The sequence below is a fragment of the Saimiri boliviensis genome, chromosome 6 (genome assembly GCF_048565385.1).
Source record: "Saimiri boliviensis isolate mSaiBol1 chromosome 6, mSaiBol1.pri, whole genome shotgun sequence".
Taxonomy (NCBI): Eukaryota; Metazoa; Chordata; class Mammalia; order Primates; family Cebidae; genus Saimiri; species Saimiri boliviensis.
In genome coordinates, this window is record NC_133454.1 from 124566845 (window position 1) to 124584368 (window position 17524).

At 45.2% G+C, this 17524-nt stretch overlaps 1 long non-coding RNA gene and 2 pseudogenes across 1 annotated transcript; 2 read left to right on the forward strand and 1 right to left on the reverse strand.

The window, feature by feature from the left end:
- On the forward strand, positions 1-11605 carry LOC120364594 (uncharacterized). The gene is made up of 2 exons (XR_005579789.2): positions 1-180; positions 10992-11605. It is a non-coding gene; the product is annotated as an uncharacterized LOC120364594 (long non-coding RNA).
- Positions 11606-14536: 2931 nt separating this feature from the next.
- On the reverse strand, positions 14537-14829 carry LOC101034459 (HIG1 domain family member 1A, mitochondrial pseudogene; annotated as a pseudogene).
- Positions 14830-17070: 2241 nt separating this feature from the next.
- Positions 17071-17195, forward strand: LOC120364880 (U2 spliceosomal RNA; annotated as a pseudogene).
- Positions 17196-17524: the final 329 nt, after the last annotated feature.

Here is a 17524-nt window from a genome sequence, read left to right on the forward strand (position 1 = left end):
CTTCGAGGGTCAGACACCTCACTTCCGGCTGCGCGGGGCGCGGCGTGGGTCGTACCAAGTGGGTCCTGCTCTGGCTCGTACTGCGCCCTATGTGGGACCCTGGCAGTGGAGTTACCACCGTATCTGGGGCTCATGTCTACGGGAAATGGATGGGCAAGATATTCGAGAGTTGGTCAGAAGGTAATAGGGCAACAGAGGGGATTTGGGCCCCCCTATTATTTATTAGCCACAGATGGTACGGCCCCTACTCTGAGTGGCCTCCGCCAAGTGGCGGACTCGGTCCCGCGAGCGGCTGGGAGGTGGAGCCGTGTGCGGGCTGTACCACCTGAAGGGGGGAGTAGGCCAGGGACAGACTACAGGCCTAAGGGGAATGAAATGTTTAAGAGCCTCAATTTAGGGAGAGTTTGACAAATAAGGTGCTCTCTGAGAGAACTGGATGCGGAACACAAAAATTTATCTTCTCCATGATTCCCCCCCCCAAATTGTGTGGGAGTGAGTTGGGTCCCGTGGCTGCCACTGATTGGTTGCGATAAAGTTACGCGGACCAATAAGAAAAAGAAAGTACCTTTGCCGGCCTGTAGAAAGGGGAAAGCAGGTGAGTGGTTGTTAGGGGCGGACCCCTGTGTTGCCTAGGCCCGGGTCCCACCCTAGTTGGCTGGGAGTGGGGAAAGCGCAGTCCGTGGGCGGGTGATCCCTGGCTGGCCTCCGGGGTTATTTGCCGCACCGGGACAGGGAGGGGCAGCCAGGTGTACCCGGGACAGGGAGATTAATTTCTGCTAATCTTGGGATGGAAGTGTTCTGTTTGTGCAAAGGAATTGACTGCAGCGAAGCAGGTCTGCCCCCATCTCGGTGTGTGGTTTTGCTATCCGGGTATTGTTCAGCTCTGAGCCATAAGCAAGACCCCCAGTGGTCCCGGGCTGCGCTGTATTTTCGTTCGTGTCTGGGTCGCAGCCAACTAAGCCCGCTGATTAACAACATGGAGCTAATGCATCCACTTTGTTCCTTGCGTTTTTCTCCGTCATCTCATTTAATCTTCAATCACCAAGGTTTATGAGCTAGGGGGTGCTACCCCACCACCTTTAAACTGGGGCAGTTGAGATTCAGAGGCTTAACAAAACCTGTCCTGGGATTGGCGCCAGGTCTGCCTGCCTCTCAGTCTCTGTGCTGTTGGTCTCAGCCATTTTCCCCCCCACCTGTTGACCTGACAGTTTCAGTTTATAACCAGTCAGAGTTTGCGTCCTGTAAAGCCACGTATAACTAACTTTTCTTTTTTTCTTTTTTCTTTTCTTTTCTTTTCTTTTTTTCGTTTGTTTGCGACGGGGTCTTGCTCTGTCGCCCAGGCTGGAGTGCAGTGGCACGATCAGGGATCATTGCAGCCTCGACCTCCCGGGCTCAAGCAATCCTCCCACCTCAGCCCCATAAAGTGTTGGGATTACGGGCGTGAGCCACAACACCCGGCCTATCTGTAACTTTCTAGTGACTGCATCCAATGGTTGGCTTTCAGCCCTTGCTTGACTCAGCTCTCTCCATTTCTTGAAAGTCTCCTCCCTAAGCTTTTGTGATCCACGTGCCTCTGCTCCTCTTTTCTCTCTGGCTATGCATGTATCCCCTTCTCTTTACCTGATGTCCTCTACTTTCCCTGGGTGGTTTTCTCTGGTCCTATGGATTCAACCCCCTTTTCCAGATGCTGATGATTTCCATGTCTGGTCTCCAGCTAGGGTCTATCCTGCTTTTAAAACAGTTCAGTGTCCCTAGACACTCTGCACCCCAGCTCCAGAAACGTATGATGCTCATTATCTGCCCCCACATCCAAACTGATAATTACATAATTTATTCAGTTAGTCTACAAATATGTATCAGGTGTCTCCTGTTCTAGGGACTTAGGACATCAGTGAACAAAATAAAATCTCTGCCTTTGTGGAGCTTATCCTAGTAAATGTGACAGCAAACCATAGACATAAGTGAAAAAATCTAACATGCTGGAAGATGATCCGTGCTATAGGAAAAAAGTAGAGCAGAATAAAGGGGATCCGGATGTGGTGGGGTTCTTGAAGATGGTTGTAGTTTCAGCAGGGATAATTGGATAAGCTTCCTTGAGAAAGTGATACTTGAGCAAAGACATAAAGGAGGTGAGGGCATGAGCCAAGTGTACGTCTGAGTAAAGAGTTACAGCGCAATGAAGGTGGAGCAGTTCTGCTTTGTTGAAGGAGATGAGTGTGGCAAGAGTGGAACGAGTGAAGGGTGAGTAGTAGGAGAGATGGCCAGGGCAGGATCCCATTGACCATCACAGGGACCTTGGCGTTTCCTCTGAGTGATGTGAGAAGTCATTGGAGGGTGCTGAGCAGAGATGTGACATGCTCTGACTTAGGTATAATAATGTCACTCTGACGCCTGTGTTGGAATAATCTGTGGTGGGGTGGAAGGTGAGCGTGGAAGCAGGGAAGCCAGTTAGGAGGCTCTTGTAAGTGCGTTAGGCAAGAAAGGACGTCCTGTTGGTTCTACCTTCTGAGTGTCTCTGCAGTTCATTCTTTTTTTTTTTTTTTGAGACGGAGTTTCGCTCTTGTTACCCAGGCTGGAGTGCAATGGCGCGATCTCGCCTCACCGCAACCTCCGCCTCCTGGATTCAGGCAATTCTCCTGCCTCAGCCTCCTGAGTAGCTGGGATTATAGGCACGCGCCACCATGCCCAGCTAATTTTTTTTATTTTTAGTGGAGACGGGGTTTCACCATGTTGACCAGGTTGGTCTCGATCTCTCGACCTCTTGATCCACCCGCCTCGGCCTCCCAAAGTGCTGGGATTACAGGCTTGAGCCACCGCGCCCGGCCTTACAGTTCATTCTTTCCTTGCCATTTGCACCGCCACTGTCCTAGTCCAGACCATCATCATCTCATGTCTGAAAAAATGCAACAGTCCCCTTTCGTATGCTTTCCTCCTCATCCCTTAACTATACAAGGGCCAGAGAGATCTCCGGACACCTGAGCTCAGGCCTTGCCTTCCCTCCCACACTCTGCCCTTCAGGCATAATGTCCCATTTGTGGGGCCTGAGATGTACCATCCCTCCCATGCCCCAGGCAGGCCCATCACCTTTTGTGTATGTTTTTCCTACTCTCAGGAACATCTTTTTTCTCAAATATCACAAAAAGCATTGCCTACCTCCTCAGGCTGGGTGGAGTATGTGCCATCATGCCTGGCTAATTATAAAAAAAAAAATTTTTTTGTAGAAACAAGGTCTTGCTGTCTTGCCCAGATTGCTCTTGAACTCCTGGGCTCAGGTAATCCTTCTGCCTTGGCCTCCCAAAGTATTGGGATTACAGGCATGAGTTACCATGCCTCAACAAAAAGCAGTTGTACTTCTAAGTACTAACAGCGAGCGATCAGAAATTGAAAATTTCACTACTTATATAGCTTCAAAAAATCAAATGCTTAATGATAAAATGTAATCAAAGATGTGCAAGAGCTGTGTACTGAAAAGTATAAAACATTGCTGAAAGTAAAGATCCAATAAATGGAGAGATATACCGTATCCATGGATCAGAACACGCAATACTCCTATGATGTCAGTTCCCCCAAATTATAGAGCTATTGCCATTCCAATCAAAATCTCAGTAGGCATTTTTTAAAAATTAATGCTGATTCTAAAATGTGAAAATTCAAAAGACCTATAATATCCAAAACAACCTTGCAATGTATAAACAAAGTTGGAGAACTTATACTACCTGATTTTAAGACTTATTATAAGCTGGGTGTGGGGGCTCATACCTGTAATCCCAGCACTTTGGGAGGCCGACATGGGTGGATCACCTGAGGTCGAGAGTTTGACACCAGCCTGGCCAACATGGTGAAACCCTGTCTCTACTAAAAATACAAAAATTAGGCCAGGCGCGGTGGCTCAAGCCTGTAATCCCAGCACTTTGGGAGGCCGAGGTGGGTGGATCACGAGGTCGAGAGATCGAGACCATCCTGGTCAACATGGTGAAACCCCGTCTCTACTAAAAATACAAAAAACTAGCTAGGCATGGTGGCGCATGCCTGTAATCCCAGCTACTCAGGAGGCTGAGGCAGGAGAATTGCCTGAGCCCAGGAGGCGGAGGTTGCGGTGAGCCGAGATCGCGCCATTGCACTCCAGCCTGGGTAACAAGAGCGAAACTCCGTCTCAAAAAAAAAAAAAAAAAAAAAATTAGTTGGGCGTGATGGTGTGTACCTGTAATCCCAGCTACTCAGGAGGCTGAGACAGGAGAATCACTTGAACCCAGGAGGCAGAGGTTGCAGTGAGCCGAGATCCCACCATTGCACTCCAGTCTGGGTGACAAAATGAGACCCTGTCTCAAAAAAAAAAAGACTTACTGTAAAGCTCCAGTGATTAAGACAGTGGGGTTTTTGGTGTAAAGACAGACATGTAGGTTAGTGAAACAGAATGTAGTACAGAAATAGAATAACATTTATATTGATTTGCAGTATAGGTACTAAGGCAATTCACCAATGGTGAAAGATGATTTTTCTTTTCCTTTTTTTTTTTTTTTTTTTTTTGAGGCGGAGTCTTGCTCAGTCACCCAGGCTGGAATACGATCTCGGCTCACTGAAACCTCTGCCTCCCAGCTTCAAGCAATTCTCCTGCCTCAGTCTCCTGAGTAGCTGGGGTTACTGGCATGTGTGGCCATGCCTAGCTAATTTTTGTATTTTTAGTAGAGACAGGGTTTCATCATGTTGGCCAGGCTGGTCTTGAATGCCTGTCCTCGTGATCTGCCTGCCTCGGCTTCCCAAATTGCTGGGATTACGGGCGTGACCCACTGAGCCCTGCCAAAAGATGATTTTCCACAGAAGTGCTGAAATAATTGTATATCCATATGAAAACATAAAACCTACTTCCCTACCTTGTATCATATACAACACTTAACTTGAAATGCACCATAGGTCAAAATGTGAAACCTAAAACTATACTATCTCTAGAAGAAAACAAAACATCAAGTTATACAAAAAGACAGTTGCAGGTGATAAAGAAAAAACAAAAAAATTCTTGGTGATGCTGGGTTAGGCAAGAATTTCTTAAATAGGACACAAATAGTATAAACTATCAAATAAACAAATTGATAAATTGGATTTAATACAAACTAAACACTTAGCAGTTCAGATGACAAAGGGAGAAAAATTGGGATAAAATATTTGCAAAGCATATATCTGACAAAGGACTCATGTTGTGAATACATAAAGTATTCTTATAACTTAATAATAAGAAAATGAGGCCGGGCATGGTGGCTCACGCCTGTAATCCCAGCACTTTCGGAGAGTGAGGTGGGCGGTTCCTCTGAGGTCAGGAGTTCTAGACCAGCCTGGCCAACATAGTGAAACCCTGTCTCTACTAAAAATCAAAAATTAATTGGGCATGGGGGCGGGTGCTTGTAGTCCCAGCTACTCAGGAGGCTGAGGCAGGAGAATTGCCTGAACCCAGGAGCCAGAGGTGGTGATGAGCCGGGAGCTGGAGGTTGTGGTGAGCTGAGATCACCCCATTGTGCTCCAGCAATTGCCTGGGCACCAAGAGTGAGACTCCATCTCAAAAAAAAAAAAAAAAGAAAAAGAAAGAAAATGAAAAGCTAATACAAAATGGGCCAACATTTTGAGCAGACATTTTATCAAAGAAGATACTCAGATGGAAATAATCCCATAAAAAGATGTTCAACACCATTCATTATTAGATGAATTAGTTGAAAGCAATGCAATACTATTACTACTAGGATATGTCATACAAAGTGGTGGTAATGATGTGGAACACCTAGAACTCTCTTAGATTGCTGGTAGGAGTACAAAACGGTATAGCTATGTTGAAAAAAAGTTTGGTAGTTTCTTACAAAGTTAAACATACGTTTACCATATGACCCAGAAATTCCATTTTTTTTTTTTTTTTTTTTTTTTGAGGCAGAGTCTCACTCTTGTTACCCAGGCTGGAGTGCAATGGCGCGACCTCGGCTCACCGCAGCCTCCGCCTCCTGGGTTCAAGCAATTCTCCTGCCTCAGCCTCCTGAGTAGCTGGGATTACAGGCACGCGCCGCCATGCCCAGCTAATTTTTAGTATTTTTAGTACAGACGGGGTTTCACCATGTTGACCAGGATGGTCTCGATCTCTTGACCTCGTGATCCAACCGCCTCGGCCTCCCAAAGTGCTGGGATTACAGGCTTGAGCCACTGCGCCCGGCCCCAGCAATTCCATTCTTAAGTTACCCAAGAAAAATGCAAATGTATGTTCATACAACTAGTGATAGAGAGCATATCAAGTAGTTACCAGGGACGGGCTGGGGGAGGGGATGGATTGCTCGATGGCACAAGCAAACTTTTTGGATAGTGGAAGCATTCTATATCATGATAGTGATCATAATTACTTGTTTTATATACGTTTGTTAAAGCGCACCAAATTGTGTAAGTGGCTAATCTTACCGTATGTTAAAACTGGCAAATAGGGCCGGGCGCGGTGGCTCAAGCCTGTAATCCCAGCACTTTGGGAGGCCGAGGCGGGTGGATCACGAGGTCAAGAGATCGAGACCATCCTGGTCAACATGGTGAAACCCCGTCTCTACTAAAAATACAAAAAATTAGCTGGGCGTGGTGGCGCGTGCCTGTAATCCCAGCTACTCAGGAGGCTGAGGCAGGAGAATTGCCTGAACCCAGGAGGCGGAGGTTGCGGTGAGCCGAGATTGCGTCATTGCACTCCAGCCTGGGTAACAAGAGCGAAACTCCGTCTAAAAAAAAAAAAAAAAAAAAAAAAAAAAAAAACTGGCAAATACTATTGTATTAACATGCAATTATACTTCAGTTAGGTTGACATAAAAGTTGTTGAAAGCAAACATACATTTTAACCTTGATTGCCCCCTTTCAGGAGTCTGTCTGGTTAAGAGCTTGTCCGTGACCCCGAAAATGTTAAATCCAAGGTTGATTACTACAGCATTGTTTGAAATAGTAAAACAAAACAGCAGAACCACATGTCTGTTAGGGAGAGAATGGTTAGGTCGGTCTTTTTAATTTTTATTTATTTTTTTGTTTGTTTATTGTATTTATTGTAGAGACAGAGTCTTGCCATATTGCCCAGGCTGGTCTCCAAGTCCTGAGCTCAAGCAATCCTCCCAGACTGGGCAACATAGTGAGACCCCCTTCTCTACAAAAAATAAATTATCCAGGGGTGGTGGCAGGTAGCTGTACTCCGAGCTACTTAGGAGGCTGAGGTGGGAGGATTGCTCAAGCCCAGGAATTTGAGGCTGTGGTGAGCTATGATCCTAAGATCATGCCACTGCACTCTAGCTAGAGTGACAGAGAGAGACCCTATCTCTAAAAAAATAGAAAGAAAAAAGAAAATGGTTAATAAGCACAAAAAAATATATTAAACATACTGGTCATTATGGAGATATAAATCAAAACTAGAGAGATAATTTTGCGCCCACTAAGATGATTGTGATTTTTAAAAAAGACCGACAGTAACAAGTGTTGACAAGATGTGGAGAAATTGGCACCCTTACGTCTTTCCTGTGGGAACGTAAAATAGTGTAAATGCTTTGGAAAACAGTTTGACAGTTCCTCGATAAATTAAACATAAAGTTACCATATGCCCCAGAATTCTACTTCTAGGTATATGTCCAAGAGAACTGAAAACATCTGGTCATACAAACACTTGTACAAAAATGTTTGTATCAGCATTCTTCATAATAGCCAAAAAGTACAAACAACCCAAAGGTCCATGAATAGCTAAACAAAATGTAATATATCCACACAGTGGAGTATTATTTAGCCATAAACAGAAATGAAGTACTGCTTCATGCTGCAACATTGATGAATCTTGAAAAAAAATATGCTCAGTAAAAAAAGCATTCTTATCATTGCATTTATGTTACATGTCCAGAACAGACAAGTCCACACAGACAGAAGTAGTTAGTGACTGCCAAGGGTTGGTGGCATGGAGAATGGGGCCTGACTGCTAATTCATATGGGGTTTATTTGTTGGGTGATAAAAATGTTCTTGAAGAGATAGTGGCTATGGTTGCACAAGTTTTGAAGTATGCTAAAACCCACCAAATATTTTGAGACAAGGTCTTGCTCTGTTGCAAAAGCTGGAGTGCAGTGGTGCGATCATGGCTCACTGCAGCCTGGGCTCAAGTAATCCTGCCACCCCAGCCTCTCAAGTGGCTGAGACTACAGGCACACGCCACCACCCCTTGCTAATTTTTATTTTTATTTTTAGTAGAGACAGGGTCTCACTCTGTTGCCCAGGCTGGTCTTGAACTCCTGACCTCAGGTGATCTGTCCACCTCAGCCTCGCAAAATGCTGGGATTACAGATGTGAGCCACCACACTTGGCTGAATTGTACACTTTAAAATAGTGAATTGTGGTATGTTAATTACATTAATTAAAAAGGTAAGGTAACAACAAAGACAAAATAGAAATTAAGAAAATAGATGCTAGGTATAGTGGCTCACGCCTGTAATCCCAGCACTTTGGGAGGGTGAGGTGGGCAAATCATGAGGTCAGGAGTTTGAGACCAGTCTGGCCAACATGGTGAAACCCCATCTCTGCTAAAAATACAAAAATTAGCTGGGTATAGTGATGCACATCTGTCATCCCAGCTACTCGGGAGGCTGAGGCATGAGACTCGCTTGAACGCAGGAGGTGGAGGTTGCAGTGAGCCAAGATCACACCACTGCACTCCAGCCTGGCCAGAGAGTGAGACCGTCTCTCTCTCTCTCTCTCTCTCTCTCTCTCTCTCTCTCTCACTCCCACACACACACGCACACACACACACACACACACACACACACACACACACACACAAAGTATTTTAAGTATCAAATTGGTAAGTATTAGATTGATAAGTATTTTAAAGACAAGTCAGTAGTTAACTATCTCATCCCTCCTGCTCATATGCAAACAACACAAGACTTTATGATGTCTGGGGGTTAAAAAGCTCAGTAATGTAAGAAAGACAATTATCTCCCAAATAAATGTAAAATTTCAACCCGAACCCAAGGGGTTTTTAATGAAACGTAAGTGTTCATTTAAAAATGTATATAACTGGGTGCAGTGGCTCATGCCTGTAATCCTAGCATTTTGGAAGGCAAAGGCAAGAGGACTGTTTGAGTCCAGGAGTTTGAGACCAGCCTGGGCAACATAGCGAGACCCCCATCTCTACAAAAAAAAAAAAAAAAAAAAAAAAAAAAAGCCAGGCGTGGTAGCACTTGACTGCAGTTCCAGCTACTTGGGAGACTGAGGTGGGAGGATCACTTGAGCCCAGGAGATTGAGGCTGGGAAGAGCTGTGATCATGCCACTGCACTCCAGCCTGGGTGACAGACTGAGACCCTATCTCTAAAATAAATAAATAAATAAAAAGGCAGCAACATGTCACTGAGAGCCATGTGGCAAGATAACTCTGAAGCTTCATGAAGACCCCCCATTGGCATTCTGGAAGACAAACAGCCTTCAGATGGGTTGGGAATTGCCTGCCTATGGGCACATGTGGCTCATTGAGGAGATGTGTTTGACTTGCACGCTATTTGCAATTTTTATGAATTAGTTTCCAATCTTACATGTGTAAGATTTTCTACCTTACACATAAGAAGTAAGGATTTCTGGCTTCTCCAGGAAACCTGGCTACCTGGCCCCCCAGGGCTCATCTTCCTGAGTTAGAGCCATTTGGATGGGGCCAGGGCTCTCCAGACCCCCATGACCCAGGTCCCTCTGCCATTACCTATCCAGGCTCTGGCACACTGGCTTTGTTACCTGCTTAAGCGGGGGTGGAAATGGAGACACTCTTTGGTGCTCTTTGAATAGGAAATATCCACTCCTGATGGGAGGGGTCACAAAAAGTAAAAAAAAAAAAAAAAAAAAAAAAAAGGAAATATCCACTCCTTAATTCAGCGAGATATGAGCTGCAGGGGTGTTGCAAACCAGCCCAGCCCCGTTCGTGGGTGCCCTTAGTCCTGGCGGTGATGAAGGATTGAGAAAAGGAAATAAAGACAGAGACACAAGAGTAGAATTTACAGCATGGGTCCCGGGGACCAACTCCAAGTGTGGGAACCGCGTTGGCCCGGAGCTCCGGGCTCCAAACACTTTTATTATGTGCACAATCTCATTGATCTCATGTGTGTGAAAGGGAGGGTAAAGGTGTAGGTAAGGCCGGGCATGGTGGCTCACGCCTGTAATCCTAGCACTTTGGGAGGCTCAGGTGGGTGGATCACCTGAGGTCAGGAGTTCAAAACCAGCCTGGCCAACATGGTGAAACCCCATCTTTAAAAAAAAAAGAAAAAAAGAAAGGTGTAGGTAGGATAGCCGGGTGGAGAGCACTTGAGATCCTTCTAAGACACGCTAAACTAGTACTCTGAGTTTACCAAGGATTATTATCAGGGTGCGGCTGCATCAGAAGTGTAGGGGATGAGGAGCCATCCAGTCTGACCATATTCAATGCATCAAGGGGCTTTTATCTCCCAGCACTGAGGACATAGAGCAATTAGAATCACTCCATATTCTGAGAACCTAAGCAGAGCCTGAGGTGTTCCGTGATCTCTGCCCTGCAAGGCTTTTCTCCTCCTTGCCAGCTCCCATCTGTAAAGACCTTCCCAGATCTTGTGAGCAGAGGTCGCCTCCCTTCTCAGAGATCTTTGCATAAGCCCTCTATACGAGGCCCTCATGCTGTCTCTATGTTGAGAAGGCATTCGGAGGACCAGAGCAGCATTTCCCTGCTCTGCAACCACCCTGAGGTGTTCCCTGGTGTTTCTGCGCTCTCAGATGGTCTTTACCTGAGGCCTCTTGCCGCTTGATTTCTAACTAACTGCACCGATAATATGGTTTAGTGTGGTGTATAAACTTCAGTGTACTGTGAGCCAAGCAAGCTTATAATGATTTAGCTAGAATTAACATAGGTCTCCCCTGGCCATCTTGACCCACACAGGGGCACACACACCCAGGAATCTCTTTCACCATTCATTTAACACATATTTATTACATTCTGTTTGTTTCAAGACTGAGCCCATGCTGAAGACGGAGAAGAGACAGAGACAGACGAGACCACACGACCCTTCATTTCCAGACGTTCACAGTCTAGAAGGGGAGACAGCTTGAGACTATAATCAAGTGTGATGGATATGGTGGCAGAATTGCACACAGGGCACACATGTGCCTGGGGAGAGCATGCTGCTGAACAGTGAAGGGGGATGCCATGGAGGCAATCCCAGGATACCTGAGAGGGGTTATCCCTTGGTAAATTAAATAAGCAGGAGGCCCTTAGCCTGAGGCTGCTTCCATGCCATGTGTTCCTGCCTAACGCATTGCGACCTAGCTTAGTATGTAAACAAACTGAAACGTAATCTAGGGGTATTAACAAGCATGAACATTTCAGCCAATTACAAGCAGTCAGGTTTCAGCTAATCATAGGCAGCCAACCTGTTATACCATGTCCAAATTAGGCAGATGCCCAGATGTATCTAATCACGTGATTTCTCTATTTTGCTTCTGGATTTATCCTGTAAAATCTCACTGCTCACACAGATGAGTAGCGCTCTCTAAATGTTTTCTGGTTCTGAGTGCTGCCTGGTTCATGAACAGTTCTTTGCTCAAATAAACTGTGCTAAATTTAATTTGTCTAAAGTTTTTCTTTTTCTTTTTCTTCTTCCTTTCTTTTTTTGATACAGTGTCTCCCTCTATCACCCAGGCTGCTGGAGTGTAGTAGCATGATCATAGCTCACTGCAGCCTGAAACTCCTGGGCTCAAGTGATCTTTCCACTCCAGCCCTGCAGAGTACCTGGGACTACAGGTATATGACATCATGCCTAGCTAATTTTTATATTTTTTGTAGATATGGGGTTTTGCCATGTTGCCCAGGCAGGTCTCAAACTCCTTGGCTCCTGAAATCCACCTGCTTTGGCCTTCCAAAGTGTTGAGATTACAGCTAGGAGCTGCTGCATTCAGCTTAAAGTTTTTCTTTCAACATTTTTGGCAACAACATCTGGATTCTCACATTCTTCCTCCAGGAAAGAGAAAATGAAGAACTATTCCCTGTCTTCCTTGGGGGAACACTCCAGGTACTCCCAGCCTGGAAGACCAGACCCTCCAACTTTCCCTGAATGACCCCCCGACCCAGACATGTGCTTTGAGTGTGGGGCTGACCACACGTGAGGTCAGTTTGTCTGTTGGTTTGTCTCGACTGACTTTGAAATTCCCTTGGCCTCTGATCTCATTCCTTCAATTAACATTTACTGAGGGCCTACTGTGTTCAGGCCCTAGGCCAGGTTCTGAGGACATTATGGGGAACAAAATGCAACCCCTGACCTCGTGGAGGTTTTGGTGTCATAGTGGAGAGACGCATAAGCTAATTGCAGGGTATTTGACTATCTGCTGAATGAATGAATTCGTGGAAGAATGAATGAGTAAAGGCTACATTGTCCAAATTCCTGTCCTGTCAGAATTGATGTCGACATTCTTTTTTTTTTTTTTTGACATGGTCACTTACTTTAATAACAGTACATATACCATGTTATCACCATGGAATGTAAATTCAGGTTAGACAAGAGGATTTCACAAGTGTAATAACATTCTCTAGTTTATAAAAGTTTGGGTATACTGTTTGGCCAAACCAGCTTGCCTGTAAGTCATTAATCAGTTCCATTATAGGTAATTTGTTCAGTTTAGTGTTTATAATTCTTATGGAAAATATAAGCAATGTGCACTTTAAAAAGTGTTTATTTACCTTTGCATAAATGCTAAATACATATTTCTATTTCAAGAAAACATTTAAAATTTTTCAAATATTACAGCAGCAAAATTATTCTTTTTTTTTTTTTTTTATAAAGATGGGGTTTCACCATATTGATCAGGCTAGTCTCGAACTCCTGACCTCAAGTGATCCACCCACCTCAGCCTCCCAAATTGCTGGGATTACAGGCGTGAGCCACCATGCCCGGCTATAAATTATTCTTATGTTTACAATTGTGATTCTTTAATAGATACTGCTGCTATGCAACTCTATTGTAAGCTTTCTAGATTTGGTTTAAACACACACACACACACACACACACACACACACACACACACACACACATTTTCCGTTGTGGGAAGCTTTACAAGTTATATTCCATGCACTTTTTGGACAGAGTTCTAAAAGAGCCAGCCCATCCACAAGACAGGCAGAAAAAGTTAAATTAACTAGGGCAAATAGGACTTTTTTATGTGACAGTGTTCACAAGAATAAGTAACAAGGTATTAAAAAAAAAGATAAAAGTAAAAATTTTTTTTTGTGGGACAGTCTTACTCTGTCGCCAGACTGGAGTGCAGTGGCGCGATCTGGGCTTCCTGCAACCTCCACGTCCCGGGTTCAAGCAATTCTCCTGCCTCAGACTCCTAAGTAGCTGGGACTACAGGTGTGCACTATCATGTCCAGCTAATTTTCGTATTTTTAGTAGAGACAGAGTTTCACCATGTTGGTCAGGATGATCTCAATCTCTTGACCTTGTGATCCACACGCCTTGGCTAGGTTTACAGGCAGGAGCCACTGTGCCCAGCCAGGACTCTTATATTAACATCCAAAACGTGAGATTCTGCAGCAAACTGGGAGTACTTCAGGGTTAGCCTGTTATCTTCTTTAGAACTAAGTTCATCTTAACTGTTTTTTTTTTTTTTTTGAGACAGAGTTTCGCTCTTGTTACCCAGGCTGGAGTGCAATGGCGCGATCTCGGCTCACCGCAACCTCCGCCTCCTGGGTTCAGGCAATTCTCCTTCCTCAGCCTCCTGAGTAGCTGGGATTACAGGCACGCGCCACCATGCCCAGCTAATTCTTTGTATTTTTAGTAGAGACGGGGTTTCACCATGTTGACCAGGATGGTCTCGATCTCTTGACCTCGTGATCCACCCACCTCGGCCTCCCAAAGTGCTGGGATTACAGGCGTGAGCCACCGCGCCTGGCTATCTTAACAGTTTAAGAAGGTGGACATTTCAACACCATCAAGTTCATTTATTTAGGTGACATGTTTCTTTTATGCTAACTTGATTTCCTTGAGTGACCTAGCTAGTAAACTAGTCACCAGTAATTTAGTCACTGGGCAAATGAAGCCTGCAAGAAAGGAAGCCAATATTCAAAATGCTGTGTTGCCATCTAAACCCACTCAAATAGTTTCTTTTCCAAAAGAATATGTAACTTCAATAATGAGATGTTTAACTAAAGTGAGCTCCACCAACAAGACCAAGACAGTATCTCCTCTTCTTTTTTTTTTTTTTTTTTTTTTTTTTTGAGACAGAGTGTCGCTCTTGTTACCCAGGCTGGAGTGCAATGGCGCGATCTCGGCTCACCGCAACCTCCGCCTCCTGGGTTCAGGCAATTCTCCTGCCTCAGCCTCCTGAGTAGCTAGGACTACAGGCACACGCCACCATGCCCAGCTAGTTTTTTGTATTTTTGGTAGAGACAGGGTTTCACCACGTTGACCAGGATGGTCTCGATCTCTCGACCTCGTGATCCACCCGCCTCGGCCTCCCAAAGTGCTTGGATTACAGGCCTGAGCCACCGCGCCCGGCCAGTATCTCCTCTTCTAAGGCTTAGGTTTTGCCCAGAATTCCCGACACATGGAATAGCCCATACCAATGGTCACTGCTCCTGCAACAAAGCCTTGGGCTGCCGCACACATGTGGATCAGACGAAGGGACATTTTAGTGCTCTTCAGTCTATATAATCCATATGCAACAATTGCTGCAAAACCTGCCATTCCAATGGGGACAAATGGTGCCTCTAGCTTTCCAAGTAAGTTTGGATCCCCAATCTTCAACATATGAAGAAAGGGAAACACCTATGTCTGTTGACATAGTGATTGCCTGAAAAATCTCCCTAGAGCAAGAAAACCTCTCGCACCTGATGTCAACATTCTTTTAATTAACATTTAGCATGTTTTTATTGAGCACCAAGTATGTGACAGATTTAGAGCAAGATGTTTTTTTTTTTTTTTTTTTTTGAGACGAAGTCTCACTCTCTTGCCCATGCTGGAGTGCAGCAGCATGATCTTGGCTCACTGCAACCTCAGCCTCCTGGGTTCAAGCGATTCTCTTGCTTCAGCTTCCCGAGTAGCTGAAACTACAGGCACACGCCATCATGCCAGGCTAATTTTTGTATTTTTGGTAGAGACGGAGATTTCACTGTGTTGGCCAGGCTGGTCTTGAACTTCTGACCTCATGATCAGCCCGCCTTGGCCTCTCAAAGTGCTGGGATTACAGTTGTGAGCCACTGCACCCAGCATAGAGCAAGGTTTTTATAGGGCATACAACATAATACCCTGCCCTTCCCTGCCCAAGTTTATACCATCTGAGGAACAGAAGATAGAAATAAAACTGTTTCTTTTGCAACCAATAGAGTTGTTGAGAAAATACCACCTGAAGTCCCTGTACCCTTCCCTGAGTTGGACAGACTTTTCCACTCTGCTCCCAAAGGTTTCTTCTCCTTTTGATGTAGGGTAGGCAAGCCCCCAAATTGGAGGTTAGCCGGGGAGGGTTCTTGGTGTTGTCCAGGAAGGAATTCAAGGGTGAGCCAGTGCTGTTAGACAGCAACTTTTTTTTTTTTTTTTTTGAGACGGAGTCTTGCTGTGTTGCCAGGCTGGAGTGCAGTGGCATGATCTCGGCTCACTGCAACCTCCACCTCCTGGGTTCAAGTGATTCTTCCGCCTCAGCCTCCTGAGTAGCTGGGACCACAGGTGCGTGCCACCGTGCCCAGCTAATTTTTGTATTTTTAGTAGAGACGGGGTTTCACCATGTTGGCCAGGATGGTCTCAATCTCTTGACCTCGTGATCTGCCCACCTTGACCTCCCAACGTGCTGGAATTACAGGCGTGAGCCACCGTGCCCCGCCTAGACAGTGACTTTATTGAAGTGGCAGTGCAAAGCAGCAGCAGATGCACCTCCTTGCAGACCGCGGCTACCCTGAGTAGCAGCTCAGAGGCAGTTCCACAGTCATATTTATACCCACTTGTTATTATATGCAAATTAAGGAGCAGATTATGCAGAAATTTCTAGAAATGAGATGGTAACTTCTGAGTCATTAGGTCATTAACATGGAAAGGGACAGTAATTTCCAGGTGTTGCCATGGCAATGGTAAACTGACATGTCACACGGGTGGGTGTGTCTTATGGAAAGCTGCCTCCACCCACATCAGCGTTTTAGCAAGTCCTCAATTTGGTCTGGTGTCCCAGCCCCAACTCCAGAATTGAGAGCTGCCTCTGACCTCACTCTGGGTCCCATACCTAGTTTCTCCTAACAACTTCACCAAGAAAAGTCTCTTCTCAACTTCCTTTTTTTTTTTTTTTTTTTTGTTTGAGACGGAGTTTCGTTCTTGTTACCCAAGCTGGAGTGCAATGGCGCAATCTCGGCTCACCGCAACCTCCGCCTCCTGGGTTCAGGCAATTCTCCTGCCTCAGCCTCCTGAGTAGCTGGGATTACAGGCACGCGCCACCATGCCCAGCTAATTTTTTGTGTTTTTAGTAGAGACGGGGTTTCACCATGTTGACCAGGATGGTCTCGATCTTTTGACCTCGTGATCCACCCACCTCAGCCTCCCAAAGTGCTGGGATTACAGGCTTGAGCCACCGCACCCGGCCTTCTCTACTTCTTGGGAGGAGTGAGTGAGAGAAAGCGGGACAAGGCCACTTTTCTGCAGTGTGAGTTACTCCAGCAAAGGCCCACCATGCGGAAACAAGATACAATGAGAAAGAATCCTTAGATTGTGTCAATCAAACCCAAACAGTCAATTATCCAACCAATCAGTCAACTCCTCAATCCAAGCAGCATAAAATTGTACTCCTAGTTAGGTTTGTGGATTATAAATGCTCATAAATTCCTATCCCTTCCCTCGTAAAAAGATAGGGTTTACTTCTCCACCCCCTTAATTCTGGCTTTGGCCTATGACTTGCTTTGAACCAGTAGAATATGGTGGAAATGATGCTGTGCCAATTCTGGGCTTACCCTTTAAGACAGAACTAGGAGCTTCTGTTTTCTTCTCTTGGAATTCAGCTACCATGCTGTGAGGAAGCCCAACCAGTCCTGTGGGGAGGCCCGTGTGGAAGAAAATCAAAGCTCCATTCTCAGTCTTTTGGGTAAGATCAAGCGTAGTATCTGTATATGTTCTTATCAGTTTAATATCTGACATGTCCTCTATTTGAGGACACAATATTAAATGGATTTTTGTGTGGGGAACACTCCCGTGTGAGACCCCTAAAAGGCGTGAGTCTCACTATACGGTGAGTTTGATCCCAAACACAGTTTCCTACTGGAGGCAGTCGAGCTATCCGGAAATATAGGAAGAAAGATGAATGATCAGTTTCTAATATCAACCACAATATCATTTGGGCCTAAAACTATGCGTTGCTGCTAGACCGAGTGACCCCCTACCGGCAACCGGTTCCTGCTTTTAACCTTTTTATGACTTTAAGAATAATCCTTAAACCTTACTTACCAGACTGCCTTGTACCCTAGATAATGGTTTAACTGTCAATATTTGCAAAGCAAAATGCCACCATAAGGGATGGCT